The following is a 15542-nucleotide window of genomic DNA, read 5'->3' as shown; positions in this document are numbered from 1 at the left end:
ACCTGGGACCCTGGAGCTGTGAAGCAATTGTGCTATCCACAATGCCACCGTGCTGCCCACGGTAATGGGAGCTATCAGCTTTTAAAATTAAATTTCCAGAGTATAAACCACAACTGGAGTAGGACACAAATGCATCATGTAAGATTCATTAAGAAACTATAAAGTAAGTAAGTAAAGTCACCATAGTTTCAGGTGACCATGGGCTGCTTTCCCCTTTGAGGGGGAGAGCTGACTGGTGGTGGTTTAACCTGAGGGTCACCACATCTCAGGTGAGGGGCAAGGTTGTGATGTCAGGCCAGTATGGGGATTGAATGCGCACTACGTGGCCTCACACTGCATCATGAATCAGCTGTCCAGCCAACTGAGCTAAACCGGCCCCGGAAATTGTACATACAGTGAAATGTGCATGGCCTTATGGATTTCACAGAATGGACACCTGCACTAATCCTCGAATTTTGTTAACAAAGGCAATGCACACTCTGAAAATCTTTAGAATAAAGAAGTGCTGACAAGATGGTATACAACTAGGATTAAAAACATTGTTAGGTGTCCTTATGCCGGCCAGGGTGTGAAAAATGAGTCATCTTAAATTATAGGTGGGGAGAAAAATTCCCAGAAATACACAATGTGTGGTGCTATCCCTTTTTCTGGAAAGGCCATGGGAATAGGAGGATGGCACCTTTGTGCTGCATACAGACACTTCCCTTGCAGCCCGAGGCTATGCTAATTGCCAGAGATTTCATGCTTGCGATTTGACCCATTCAAAGCCTGTTTGTGGTATTAACCTCCAACTGAGTCTAAGGCCCAGACTGAAAGGATCTGAATAATCAGCTAACTCAATGGCATGTATTAAACAGGTATTCACACCTGGAGTATGGAAAAGGTTGCCCATCCTTAGCTTTAAGCGCAGGCAGTGCACTTGTAACCTAGGGAGAAAATAACAAATGCAACAGGTATTAAATCACTAGTAGCTGCTACTTTTTTACAAACCCAGCAACAACTCCCTTAACCTTTTAAGATGCTTCCATTCTCCAGACCCAGTAATAGGATCGTAGTGACTCAAGGCACTGGAAATACAGCACTACTAGACTTCGAAAATGAATTGTTTTGAGATTAATTTGCACTGGGAATCAATTTAACTAAATCTTACACTATTCAATGCTGGAATTGTTCCCACTGGAATAAATTTCAAATTTTGAAGGTACCTGGGCTGGACAAGGATTAGGAAATTGATCAGGGAACTGTTGTGTCAATTGCTTGCAATTGCTGTCATTATTTTCCATTGGAAACGATGATGTTTGTAAATATGACCATGCAAAAATGGGCAAATGTTTTCAAATTGAGTGATGATGGAATGGCATCATATGGCACTTTCTACCAATATTTGCCATGTCACAATATGGAAGAAATGCAGCATGTTCATAGGTCCAGCAATGGTATGCTGAATGGGAGAGAATTTAACACGCCTACGATTCCTAAAAGAAAGCAGTCATATTCTGTGCGCTTTCTAAAGGTAAAAATTATAGCCAAAAACTTCAGCAGGAAAAGGTTTTATCCATGGATGGAAATGCCAGAGAATTGCAGGAATCACTTTCTGCCATTTCTGCCACCTTCAGTGTAATGCCAAACCAATCATACCTTTCCCTGCCCTCCCCTTTCAGCATTCCGAAGTGACCGTGACACACTGGTCCAGTCACTCCCGCATCCTGCCCTTTTCCTAGGGCACCTTTCCAATCAAGCATGGAAGATGCAAAATCCGGGGCAGGATTCTCCGACCCACCAGCTGCTTTTTCCTGGGCGGCTAGCCCTCGCTGGCAGCGGGAATCTCCGTTCCCACCACCTTCCAATGGGATTTCCCATTGTGGCTACCCCATGCCGCCGGGAAACTCGCGGGCGTGAGTGCACTGCCAGCACAATGGACAATCTGGCCAGCGAAGAATCTCACTGCTGATCTCTTACCTCCTCCTTCTCACCATCCAAGCCCGAAACTGTCCTTTCCAGTGAAGCAGTGATTTACTTGAACCTCTTTCGATTTGGTATACGCTGCTCATGATGTCATCTCCGTTTCACTGGGGAGACTAAAAGGAGACAGTGTGACCACTTTGCGGAACACCTTCATTCATGACTGTGACCTTCCTGCGGCTTGTCATTCAATTTTCCACCTGGCTCCCATTTTGATCTTTAGTGTTCCAATGAAGCTCAATGCAAGCTTAAGGAACAGCACCTCATTTTCTATCTCGGCACTCTACAGCCTTCTGGATTCAACATTAAGTTCAATAATTTTAGATCTTAACCTCAGCTTCCATTTTGTTTAATGCATCTGTTTGCTGATTTAATTTTGCCTTGTCTCTTTCTTTATTCCTGTACTTCATATTTAGACGATAACTATCCATCGTACCTCATCTGGAACCATTTCTTAGCTATTACCACACCCTTTAGCTTTTGGACCATGACATTTTTTTGTCGTTTAATCTGTCCCGCCCTCTACCCTATCATAGACCTTCCCTTTTGTTCTCCCTCTCCCCTCCCCACTTTCACTTGGTCAAAACTGACCCGAAATAATTGACTGTTTCTCCCCACAGATGCTGCTTTACTCGCTGAGTATTTCCAGCAATTTCCATTTTTTGTCTAAATTTATATGCTTGCTCAGTTCTTTTAACAGTTCTCAACTGTTTTCTCCTTCTATTGATTCACGTGGCCTTCATTTGAGACAACTTATAATATTGGACAATTTGTGCTTTATCCCTAAAAGAAATAAAGCACTTTGTATGTTTCTCATGACCACTGGATGTCCCAAAGCACTTTACAGAAGTAATATGAAGTGTAGTCACTGTTGTAATGTAGGAAATATGGCAGGCAATTTGCACAGAGCAAACTCCCACAGGCAATGTGATAATGACTACATTTTTGTTTGTGATATTAACTGAGGGATAAATATTGGTCAGAACACTGGGGATAACTCCCCTGCTTGTCTTCGAAACAGTGTCATGGCATGTTTCACAATCCCCTTGGGAGGGCAGGCAGGGGCTCACCTGAAAGGCAGAACCTCCAATGGTGTAGCATACCCTCAGTTTTGCACTGGAGTGTCAGCCTTCAGTTTGACTTGAATCTGCAGCCTTCAGACTGTGGAAAAGAATGCTACCAGCTGAGACATGGCTGATACACAGCGAATTCTTTCATTACCTTCTGTCCAACAATTTTATTAATAAAGTCCCAGGCTTGCGAAAAAAGCATAGAAGGTAAAAGACATAAGGTAAAACTACTTACCCAAGTATAAAATGTATCTGTAATTTACAGATGTAATAGACAAATCCAAAACCATTGTAGGCTACATGTAATGCAGCAGGTGCAATGGCTGCATTCAGCTTGCTTTGCTGCCCATGAAATCTCACTGCAAAACTCAGTAAAGTTTTAATTCTTCTGCCTCATTAATCATATGAATATATCTACAAAAATAGATTGTGGTTCTAAATCTTTTGGTGTCCACTTTTTATTTTAAGAAATTCTGGATTGTACCAATTCAAAAGCCAAGACTGAATGCCAACATCTCCATGAAACTCTGGGTACTTTCAGTGAAGTACTGAAAAAAAGCCAAACTTAAACTATTCCTAAATCACCGAAAGTTGACATTGTGGATTATTGCAGAAAGCCAACTTTCATCCTCAAACACAAAGATGTCTATTTCAAAAGTTGTGGCTATGCTGTCACAGTTTTGTATAATTGTGCATAATTGTTCTTTCAGAAAGGTTATGGTCATTTTCATAATTGCACACTGTCGCGACAGATTAATCAATATTCTATTTCTGTAGAATTGACATATTAGGAGGTAAATGTGTCATTTGTGTATCAAAGTCATTAGGAAAATGTCAAATTTGAGCGGTGCTTGAAAATGACATTTTGCAGGGGAAGAAAATGAAAATCAGTGGTGATTTCCCAGAAGGTCAATTTCAGTTAAGAATATGTCCCAGAAGCAGAAAGCACTTTGTACCTCAGCTTGTGAACATAGATAGCGGTCCAGACAATTCCAAAACATCAATATTATCATGGTAATTATATCCTTCATTTTTTACAATGCTTACAAGATTTAATTTATTTGACTTTAAATCCAAAAAACTTTGAAAATTACAGGCAGGTGATAAATTGATCAACATCCCTACGTTAGTTATCAAACTCTCCCAATCCACAGAAATCAATGGGTATTTAATGTTAAGCCTTGAAATTCTTACTCCCTCCAGATGTGGTGCTATAACCTGCATATATAAAATAATACAAGGACATGGAGCAATTCTGATGAAAGGTCACAGCATGATTATATTGAATTTTCTTTCCATAATCCTGAGTCAAGTGCCCAAGTGAATTCTGAATCAGTAATCCAGGTGGCGGCCATGGTCGGACCGGGAAGAGATTTTTGACGAGATAGTCAATTAAGAGACCACCATAAGAGCCCCGCAATCTAAGGACAGCAGTCAGGCTCCACAACTGGAAATGCCAGAGGTTCTGGGGGGCTGGCAGTCCCACCTGGTGAGGTGGGCACTGTTGTTGTAGGTGGACAACCATAAGGGCATCTCAAGATAGAGTTACTGATTGAAGATTGTAAATGGATCAAAATACACTGTGGCCATAGCTGCCAGGCCATCATTCTGGCAGGATAATCCCTCCAAAAGATGGCCAGCAACCACGGCTGCGGCCCTCATCGGCCAGTGGATCCATGCTGGGCTGCTTTGCAGGATGCATTGAAGAATAATGGGTTAATAGTCATGGTAATGAGATAGTAATGTGGATCTTGATGAAAAAAGGACATCAGCATCATGTGCAAAAGCCTGAGAAGAGAACGATTTCTTACCTAGACACTTAGAATATACTATAGTGTAAATAAATGAGTTTTTGAAGAAACCTACTGGAGTTAGACCGTAGGCACTCATAGATAATGGGAAACCAGGTCAGGCCACAAGTTCCCCAAAGAAACATCCAAATAGTATTTCAAGTAGAAACCAAACCACAAAGCATGCACTCTGTCCCCTACTCCCCAACCTCAGTCTGCTGCCAGGAGGCCACCACCATTCCATCCATGGGCTTCAGCCACATCAGGAGCCTTTCTGTCAACTGTAAAAATCCTGATGACACTTAAATAAAGGAATGGGCCACTCAGCCCCTCGAGGCTGCTCCACAATTCAATAAGATCATGGCTGATTTAGTTTTAATCTCAGCTTCACATTCCTGCCTATCCCTGATAACTTTTCACCCCCTTTGCTTATCAAGAATCTATCTACTTCTGCCTAAAGATATCCAAAGACTCTACCTCAAGCTCCTTTTGCAAAAAAGAATACCAAAGTCTCGCAATCTTCTGAGAGAAAATAAATCTTGGTCTCTTTCTTAAATGGGCAATCTTTTTTTTAAACAGTGACCCCTAGTTACAGATACTCCCACCCTGTCAAATCCCCTCAGGATCTTATATTTTAATCAGGTCACCTCTTACTCTTCTAAACTCTAGTGGATAAGAATACTCAGTCCAATCGTTCCTCATAAGACAACCCAGCCATTCCAAGTATTAATCTTGCAAACCTTCCCTGAATTGCTTGCAATGCACTTACATGTTTCCTTAAGGAAACCAATACTGTACATAATAATCCAGATGTGGTCTGGCCAATGTCCTGTATGACTGAAGCATAACCTCCTGATTCTTGTAATCAATTCCTCTCACGATAAACAATAACATTCTAACAGCTTTGCTAATTACTGCACTTGCATGCTAACCTTTTGTGATTCATGCAATAGGACACCTAGATCCTTCAGCACCTCAGACTACTCAAACACTCTCACCATTTAGGTAATATGCTTTTTGATTTGTCCTGCCAAAATGGACAACCTCATATTTTCCCACATTCTACTCCATTTGCCAGATCTTTGCCCACTTATTAACCTATCTATATTCTTTTAGTAACCTCTTTTTGTCCTCTTAACTTTCTTCCCTACCTTTGATTCATCAGCAAATTTAGCAACCATACCATTGGGCCTTTCATCCAAATCCTATGAATTGTAAAGATTTGAGGTTCCAGCACTGATGCCTACGGCACACCACTCATCACATCCTACCAACCCGAAAATGACCCATTTGTGCATACTCCGTTTCCTGTTAGTTAGCCAATCTTCTATCCATGCCAATATGTTACCCACTACGCCATGAGTTTTTATTTTCCTCAATAACCTTTGATGAGGTACCTTATCAAATGTCTCCTGGAAATATAAGTGCAGTACCTCCACTGGTTTCCCTTTATCCACAGCTAGGTTACTTCCTCAAAGAACTCCAATACATTGGTTAAACATGATTTGTCCTGTACAAAACCATGTTTACTCTGCCTGATTATTTGGAATTTATTTAAGTGCCCTGCTATGGTGATAATCTTTAATAATAAGTTCCAATATTTAATATTATTATTATTATTAATAAAAACATTTTCCCATGACAGATGTTAAGCTAACTGGCCTCAGGTTTCCTGCTTTCTGTATCCCTCTTTTTGTAAATAAAGGAGTTACGTCAGGTATTTTCCAATATAATGAACCAACATCCACAAATCTGGTAGAGTTTGGAGAATTAAAACCAACACATCAACTATCTCACTAGCCACTTCCATTGAGACCCTAGGATGAAATCCATCAGGATCTGAGGACTTGTCATCCTCAGCTCCAACAATTCTCTCAGTACAATTTCCCGTGATTGTAATTTTCCTGAATTCCTCCCTCCTTTCCATTTCCTGTTTTACAGCTCTTTCTGTGATGATACTGGTATCCTCTACAGTGAAGACCAATGCAAAGTACCTGTTCAATTCAACTTCCATCTCCATATTTTCCATTATTAATTGCCCAAACTAACTTTCTATAGGACCTAATAAAGGGTCACCTGGACTCGAAACGTTAGCTATTTTCTCTCACTATAGATGCTGCGAGATATGCTGAGATTTTCCAGCATTTTCTCTATGGAATTATGTTATTCACTTATGTTCCTTTTTTAAAATATATTGTGTTACTTTACCACCAGCTTGCATACTATTTTGAACCTTAGGACTTGAACAAAGCAGCTAGTTCCTTTTCCAAATAGGAGAGTAAGAACCAATACTACCGGGTCAGAAAGTTAGAAAAAGCAAAAGGAAACAAACACCTCCTCCATTACCCCTCACCGAACTCCCCCACTCACCGAACTCCCCCACTCACCAAACTCTCCAACTCACCGAGCTCCCTCACTCACCGAACTTTCCCACTTGCCGAACTCCCCCACTCACCGAACTCCCCCACTCACCGAACTCCCCCACTCACCAAACTCTCCAACTCACCGAGCTCCCTCACTCACCGAACTTTCCCACTTGCCGAACTCCCCCACTCACTGAACTCCCCCACTCACAAAATCTCCCACTCACCGAACTCCCCCACTCACCGAAATCCCCCACTCACCAAACTCCCCCACTCACCAAACTGTCCCACTCACCGAACTCACCCACTCACCAAACTCCCCCACCCACCGAACTCCCCCACTCACCAAACTCCCCCACTCACCAAACTCCCCCACTCACCAAATTCCCCCACTCACCAAACTCCCCAACTCACCGAACTCCCCCACTCACTGAACTACCCCACTCACCGAACTCCCCCACTCACTGAACTCCCCAACTCACCGAAATTCCCCACTCACCGAACTCCCCCACTCACCGAAATCCCCCACTCACCAAACTCCCCCACTCACCGAACTCCCCCACTCACCAAACTCTCCCACTCACTGAACACCCCCACTCACTGAACACCCCCACTCACTGAACTCCCCCACTCACCAAATTCCCCACTCATCGAACTCCCCCACTCACCAAACTCCCCCACTCACCAAACTCCCCCACTCACTGAACACCCCCACTCACTGAACACCCCCACTCACTGAACTCCCCCACTCACCAAATTCCCCACTCATCGAACTCCCCCACTCACCAAACTCCCCCATGCACCAAATTCCCCACTCTCCGAACTCCCCCTCTCGCCAAACTCTCCCACTCACCGAACTCCCCCACTCACTGAACTCCCCCGCTCACCGAAATCCCCCACTCACCAAACTGTCCCACTCACCGAACTCCCCCACTCACCAAACTCCTCCACCCACCGAAGTCCCCCACTCACCAAACTCACCCACTCACCGAACTCCCCCACTCACCGAACTCCCCAACTCACCGAACTCCCCCACTCACCGAACTCCCCCACTCTCCGAACTCCCCCACTCACTGAACTCCTCCACTCACCGAAATTCCCCACTCACTGAACTCCCCCACTCACCGAAATTCCCCACTCACCGAACTCCCCCACTCGCCGAACTCCCGCACTCACCAAACTCTCCCACTCACCAAACCCCCCACTCACCGAACTCCCCCACTCACCGAACTCCCCCACTCACCAAACTCTCCCACTCACCAAACACCCCCACTCACTGAACTCCCCCACTCACTGAACACCCCCACTCACCAAACTCCCCCACTCACCAAACTCCCCATTCACCGAACTGCCCCACTCACCAAACTCCCCCAATCACCAAATTCCCCACTCACCGAACTCCCCCACTCACCAAACTCCCCCACTCACCAAACTCCCCACTCACTGAACTCCCTCACTCACCAAATTGCCCACTCACCGAACTCCCCCACTCACCAAACTCCCCCACTCACCGAACTCCCCCACTCACCAAACTCACCCACTCACCGAACTCCCCCACTCACCGAACTCCCCCACTCACCGAACTCCCCCACTCACCGAACTCCCCCACTCTCCGAACTCCCCCACTCACTGAACTCCTCCACTCACCGAAATTCCCCACTCACTGAACTCCCCCACTCACCGAAATTCCCCACTCACCGAACTCCCCCACTCGCCGAACTCCCGCACTCACCAAACTCTCCCACTCACCAAACCCCCCACTCACCGAACTCCCCCACTCACCGAACTCCCCCACTCACCAAACTCTCCCACTCACCAAACACCCCCACTCACTGAACTCCCCCACTCACTGAACACCCCCACTCACCAAACTCCCCCACTCACCAAACTCCCCATTCACCGAACTGCCCCACTCACCAAACTCCCCCAATCACCAAATTCCCCACTCACCGAACTCCCCCACTCACCAAACTCCCCCACTCACCAAACTCCCCACTCACTGAACTCCCTCACTCACCAAATTGCCCACTCACCGAACTCCCCCACTCACCAAACACCCCCACTATCCAAACTCCACCACTCACCAAACTGGAGAGAGAACGGCGTTAATGTTTCGAGTCTGGATGACTCTTCAGAGTCAGCTTTGGCAAAGAGTCATCCAGACTCGAAACGTTAGCTCAGCCAAAACTCAATACTTAACCAAAGATGGAGACAATGCGAGGTGTATGCAAAAGCGTGGTAGGTTTGGAGGACAGTTTCAAAGGGGAAAAGTGAAATATGGAGGCAGAGCGCTTTGGGGAGGGATTTCCAGAGAATTGGACCTAGTCAGCCAAAGGCATAGCTGCAAATGGTGCACTTGTAAAATAAGCGGGACTTATTTTAATTTGCGGCCCTGCCTCCCCAGCACTGCCGGATTTATGATACAAGTGTATTGAAAAGCTAATGGATTTTCAGCCCATTGAGTTTGGAATCCAGATGAATTTGTTTTGGAGGTCAGAGCTGGAGAGGTTGAGAGGGGTGTAAGGTTATAAAGTCTCCAAATGATAATGGGGCAGGGAATCAAAAATTGATATTTAACTTCTATTTTATGGATAACTCCACTACCTATCTTCTAACCTGAGGTCAAACTAGTTCCTGTTCCATAAATCCATCACTCAAAGTTGTCACATCGAACATTGGTGTGTGAACACACTGCACCACTTCAGGATGCAATTTTCTTTTCAACAAAGATTAAAATGTGGATACGAACTAGACAAAATATTCAAGGTAAGTGGATTAAAACCCATTGTTTGCCATGTCACCTGGGACCAGTAGGTCCTGATCGGTCTCTTACCAAAATGTTCCTGAGTGCTCCCCTGCGGCTTTAGACATGTAGAAACATGTTCCCATGGACTGACAATATCTAAGCAATAAATTATACTGTCCATTCTATGGCTAGTTCATTTATATTAAAATAACATGGGGTACATCTTGACTTTCGCAATAGTGTAAATTACATGAGAGCAGGTGAGCATTTTATTTCCATTGACATCAATGGGAATAAAAATCAAAAGAGATGCAAAAGAGGACCCTAACTCCTTTTCTGCTCTTGTATCAAGTCAAGATTTACCCACTCTTCTAGATCACATGCTAGATATTTTCTCCTGAGTTGGAGTTTTTGTTTGTGTTGAAAGATAATTGACTCAGACCATGGCCACAGCTGATTACATAAAAATTTCATTTTCTGTTGAAGAGGCCTCTGTTGGGATCATAGAAAGTTTATTGCTACAGACAGATGCTACCTGGCCCATTGTGACTGCGCCAGCCGAGATCGAGCCACCCACCCCTATTTTCCAGCATTTGCTCCGTAGCCCTACCAATTATGGCACTTGAGAAGCATATCCAAACACCTTTTAAATAAGTTGAGTGTTTCTACCACAACTGCCCTTTCAGCAGTGACTTCCAGACCTCCACAAACCTCTGGGTGAAAATATTTTTTCTATTCTTCCCTCCAATCATTTTACCAATCATTTAGGTCTGTCTTCCCTTGTCACTCTGCTCAAGTAAATTGGCCCTTCCTAGCCACTCTATCTAGGCCCCTCACAATTTTGCACATCTCAATCAAATCTCTCTTCATTCCCCACTGTTCCAAGAACAACCCCAGCTTATTCAATCTTTCCTCATAATTGCAATTTTCCAATACTGGCAACACCTTCGTAAATCTCCTCTGTGTCCTCTCTAATACAATTACAACCCTTCTATAATGAGGTGACACAAACTGCACACAGTACTCAAGTTGTGGCCTAACTAATTGTAGGCCTCGTCAAAAAGAAAAAGGAGGCATTTGTCAGGGCTAAAAGGCTGGGAACAGACAAAGCCTGTGTGGCATATAAGGAAAGTAGGAAGGAACTTAAGCAAGGAGTCAGGAGGGCTAGAAGGGGTCACGAAAAGCCATTGGCAAATAGGGTTAAGGAAAATCCCAAGGCTTTTTACACGTACATAAAAAGCAAGAGGGTAGCCAGGGAAAGGGTTGGCCCACTGAAGGATAGGCAAGGGAATCTATGTGTGGAGCCAGAGGAAATGGGCGAGGTACTAAATGAATACTTTGCATCAGTATTCACCAAAGAGAAGGAATTGGTAGATGTTGAGTCTGGAGAAGGGTGTGTAGATAGCCTGGGTCACATTGTGATCCAAAAAGACGAGGTGTTGGGTGTCTTAAAAAATATTAAGGTAGATAAGTCCCCAGGGCCTGATGGGATCTACCCCAGAATACTGAAGGAGGCTGGAGAGGAAATTGCTGAGGCCTTGACAGAAATCTTTGGATCCTCGCTGTCTTCAGGGGATGTCCCGGAGGACTGGAGAATAGCCAATGTTGTTCCTCTGTTTAAGAAGGGTAGCAAGGATAATCCCGGGAACTACAGGCCGGTGAGCCTTACTTCAGTGGTAGGGAAATTACTGGAGAGAATTCTTTGAGACAGGATCTACTCCCATTTGGAAGTAAATGGACGTATTAGTGAGAGGCAGCACAGTTTTGTGAAGGGGAGGTCGTGTCTCACTAACTTGATAGAGTTTTTCGAGGAGGTCACTAAGATGATTGATGCAGGTAGGGCAGTAGATGTTGTCTATATGGACTTCAGTAAGGCCTTTGACAAGGTCCCTCATGGTAGACTAGTACAAAAGGTGAAGTCACACGGGATCAGGGGTGAACTGGCAAGGTGGATACAGAACTGGCTAGGCCATAGAAGGCAGAGGGTAGCAATGGAGGGATGCTTTTCTAATTGGAGGGCTGTGACCAGTGGTGTTCCACAGGGATCAGTGCTGGGACCTTTGCTCTTTGTAGTATATATAAATGATTTGGAGGAAAATGTAACTGGTCTGATTAGTAAGTTTGCAGACGACACAAAGGTTGGTGGAATTGCGGATAGCGATGAGGACTGTCTGAGGATACAGCAGGATTTAGATTGTTTGGAGACTTGGGCGGAGAGATGGCAGATGGAGTTTAATCCGGACAAATGTGAGGTAATGCATTTTGGAAGGGCTAATGCAGGTCGGGAATATACAGTGAATGGTAGAACCCTCAAGAGTATTGAAAGTCAAAGAGATCTAGGAGTACAGGTCCACAGGTCATTGAAAGGGGCAACACAGGTGGAGAAGGTAGTTAAGAAGGCATACGGCATGCTTGCCTTCATTGTCCGGGGCATTGAGTATAAGAATTGGCAAGTCATGTTGCAGCTGTATAGAACCTTAGTTAGGCCACACTTGGAGTATAGTGTTCAATTCTGGTCGCCACACTACCAGAAGGATGTGGAGGCTTTAGAGAGGGTGCAGAAGAGATTTACCAGAATGTTGCCTGGTATGGAGGGCATAAGCTATGAGGAGCGATTGAATAAACTCGGTTTGTTCTCACTGGAACGAAGGAGGTTGAGGGGCGACCTGATAGAGGTATACAAAATTATGAGGGGCATAGACCGAGTGGATAGTCAGAGGCTTTTCCCCAGGGTAGAGGGGTCAATTACTAGGGGGCATAGGTTTAAGGTGAGAGGGGCAAGGTTTAGAGTAGATGTACGAGGCAAGTTTTTTACGCAGAGGGTAGTGGGTGCCTGGAACTCACTACCGGAGGAGGTAGTGGAAGCAGGGACGATAGGGACATTTAAGGGGCATCTTGACAAATATATGAATAGGATGGGAATAGAAGGATACGGACCCAGGAAGTGTAGAAGATTGTAGTTTAGTCGGGCAGTATGGTCGGCACGGGCTTGGAGGGCCGAAGGGCCTGTTCCTGTTTCTTTGTTCTTTGTTGTTCTTTGTTAATGTTTTATATATTTCCAGTGTAACCTTCCTGCTCTTAAATTCTATGCCTCGGCTAATAATTAGATTGTTTTGTTCAGACTGAATCCAGTAGGTTCAGGTATACTGCAAAGAATTGACGAAATGTGGTACAAATTGACAGCTTCACTCAAATAGACTATGAAGATGGGTCATATAAGGATGGAATAAAATCTCACTGATTCAGTAGAAAGTAATCTTTTTGACACAGTGTTGTGCGGAACAAACTGAATTTTAATCTACATTTGTCCTCTGGTATACTTGGCCAAGCATGTCAATACTAGGTGCAAGCAATGGATGAAATACTCCATTGTAGGCCAATGGTAAGACTTTTATTTATTTACAGGATATGGCAAGGCAAGTGTTTATTACCAATCCCGAGCTGCCCTTTTGAAAATGTTGGTGATTGAGCGACCTTTTGGAACTGCTGCAGTTTGTCTGGTGAAGGTATTCCACAGTGCTGTTAACTAGTGTTGCCAGGGTTTTGACACAGTGATGATAAAGGAACTGTGATACATTTTGAAGTCAGGTTCGTGTGTGACTTGAAAAGGAATTGCAGGTAGTGGTATTCCCAAGTGCCTGGTGACGTTGTTCTTTGAGGCTATAGAAGTTTTGGGTTAGGGAGGTGCTGAAGCCTTGGTGTGTGCTAACGTATATAAATTGCATTTAATTGTACATATGAGGTGGACATTAACTGGGGATTCACTTGTGACTCCTTTATAAGGGACAGGCTGAAACTGTGGTTTTTGGCTGATGAGGTGTACGTTTGTAATGTGTAACTCGCTTATAAAAGTGTAATGCTTATAAAAGTGTGTAAAAGGGCAGCACGGTGGCACAGTGGGTTAGCCCGGCTTCCTCACAGCGCTGAGGTCCCAGGTTTGATCCCGGCTCTGGGTCACTGTCCGTGTGGAGTTTGCACATTCTCCCTGTGTTTGCGTGGGTTTCGCCCCCACAACCCAAAGATGTGCAGGCTAGGTGGATTGGCCATGCTAAATTGCCCCTTAATTGGAAAAAATTAATTGGGTACTTGTGGTAAACCACTTATGCACCTATATTAGGTGATGTAAGGTAGGACCTGTACTACAGGTTCTCCGGCAGCCCCTGCCTGCTGGCTCCACCCAGTACGAGTATAAATATGCGTGTCCTCTATTCAGCAGCCATTTCGGCAGCTGCTGTGGGAGGCCACACATCTTACTGCAATAAAGCCACAGTTGTATCCAACCTGAGTCTTTGTACTGTAGCCACTTAAATTGGCCAGCTCCCGATTTAAAATGGCGAATGGCAAAGGCTGATGGGAAAGTCAGCCAACGTAGACAGAAACCAGCAGCTGCAGGTTTGCTGTGTATTTACCTCTGCAAAGGCCAGACAACATCGATACCAGCGGCTATCAGCATAACAATGTAGCAGCCATCTGCATACTGATGAGCAATCCCCGGGAACAATAAGTAACATTTTGGACACACAAAGCAAAGCCACACTCCTCGGCGCCAGCAGGAGCCAACACAAAGGAGGTGAACGAGCACCTCAAGACCGCCCATCGATCAGGGTATTGGAGAAATTGAACCAAGCGATTGGGACAAAGTCCAATCACTTGGGACCAGGTACAGGGTCTGCCCCGAAAGGCGGGAAGCCCCTGGCGACAATAAGAGTTAAGCCCCAAGTTCAAATCGGTCTCTCTTCAGCACTCTTCAGCTCTCTTCACCTCTGCGTCCTGCCCGGGTCACCCAGCAACACGAACCAACATTGACCGTGACCGGTGCAGTGACCCCCGACAGAAGTAAGTCTTAATTCAACGCTCGCTACGAGATAGGCGCTCCTAGCTACCAATCCGTACCAACTTCGAATCCCGCAGACTCAGAACCCGAACGAAAGGCCATTTGTTCCCCTGAGCTGGTGGGCCAGTCCTAAGTTAAGTATAGGCCTGTTAGTTGTAGAAGTAGCTTAGACGTAGAATTTGTGCATGAGTGGCGATTACTGTGTATAATAAATGTGCTTTTATTTGAATCTTACTAATCGGTGTACTGGGTTATTGATCATTACTCGGACTTGAACCTCGTGGCGGTATCATAAAGATACCTGGCGACTCGAGAGCAAAGGTAATAAAACAGAGCAATTGAACCAAGGAGAAAGTTAGCAACATTATAATTGATTGTGCATCAGTACTCTAAATTTATTTTTTTTAAATTTAAAAAATAAATTGTGTAAAGATGGCTTAAGTGCTATAGAATCATAGAATTTACAGTGCAGAAGGAGGCCATTCGGCCCATCGAGTCTGCACCGGCTCTTGGAGAGAGCACCCTACTTTTTTAAAATTACTTCTGCTGATTTACAAAGCCAGGGCTCAGAGTGTGGACAGGGGTGAACCCCTAATCCAGCTCCTTGCCTGCTCCAAAAACCAATTCAAATTCAAATTGAATCCAATTCATAGTCCCCACAAGAGAGACATACCAGATCTGAGCCAAAAGGCAGAGCAGATACTACGCTTGATCTTAGCCAAAAGGCCAAGAAGCAATAAAAGCACCTTATTTGACCCCACATGTCCGCCCTATCCC

General features: G+C 44.7%; 1 pseudogene; it reads right to left on the bottom strand.

Annotated features, from left to right (window-relative positions):
* Positions 1 to 15297: 15297 nt before the first annotated feature.
* Positions 15298 to 15503, bottom strand: LOC140425957 (U2 spliceosomal RNA; annotated as a pseudogene).
* Positions 15504 to 15542: the final 39 nt, after the last annotated feature.

The sequence above is a fragment of the Scyliorhinus torazame genome, chromosome 6 (genome assembly GCF_047496885.1).
Source record: "Scyliorhinus torazame isolate Kashiwa2021f chromosome 6, sScyTor2.1, whole genome shotgun sequence".
Lineage (NCBI taxonomy): Eukaryota > Metazoa > Chordata > Chondrichthyes > Carcharhiniformes > Scyliorhinidae > Scyliorhinus > Scyliorhinus torazame.
This window is presented reverse-complemented; position numbering and strand designations above follow the sequence as displayed.